We start from the raw sequence: 961 nt of genomic DNA on the forward strand, positions 1-961 counted from the left end.
TATGTGGGATCTGAACCCTCAGGCGGGAGCGCCGCCGCGCTTCCCAAGCAGCGCACTTATCTAGTGCGCCACCGGGCTGGCCCCTGTAGTTCCATTTTTGATCAAAGATGCTCAGGGCTGAAAGGAACAGCTTGCTGTCACCAATACAGGAGCAGTGACCGGGGAGTGAGATGTTTTGATTCCATCCAGCACGCTGCCAGTGCCTCCCGTGCGTGGGGTGTAGCGTGCACACGATGAATCTAAGTCCCCACCAGAATGTGGCTAATGTGAGCCCACACTGGACATCTGTGTTTGGAAGCCTCAAGCCCTGAATGGTACGGATGTTCACTCTTCCTGTGGAAGGGACTGAACTTCTGCATAATTGTCGTTAGTGTGGCATCAACAGAGTTAGGGATCGGCAGGGGTCTGAGTTTCAAACAGGTCCTGGTGGCCTCCTGACTCAAAATCAGAGCTACGGGCAGCCTGCTGGGGGTCCGGGCTTTTACAAAGAAGACACCATCGAAGGACAGGAGAAAACGGACCACGTCTGTTCCTCATCCTGACAGGTTGACTCAGTTACATGCAGCATGACCAGACAATAGCACAAGCCGTCAGTGACGGTGGCAGTGAGTGTCTGAAAACAGTCTGCTCCATTAACTGGAAGAGCTGGAGATGAGAGATGGCTCCTGCCCTGTGTCTGTCTGAGAAGACAGGAGGGGGACTTCACAGCCGGTCAGGCTGGCTTTCCAGGAGCATTAGTCTGAGTCTGTAGTACAATTTCACAGTCGTTTTGGGTCCTAATTAGCAGTTATGTTTTGAAAAACAGTTTGCTTGTGTGAAATGGTTCCTCCATGTTCAAAACGCTTTCACTGAGGACTTTCTAGGTTAGGTGGATTTTTAAGCAGGGATTTTCTTGTTTTCTTGTTCTCCTTTAATGTCTGCAACACACTTTCAAAGGAAAAGAGGCGCACCTGGATTCATG

This window comes from Galeopterus variegatus, unplaced genomic scaffold (assembly GCF_000696425.1).
Source record: "Galeopterus variegatus unplaced genomic scaffold, G_variegatus-3.0.2 Scaffold2463, whole genome shotgun sequence".
Lineage (NCBI taxonomy): Eukaryota > Metazoa > Chordata > Mammalia > Dermoptera > Cynocephalidae > Galeopterus > Galeopterus variegatus.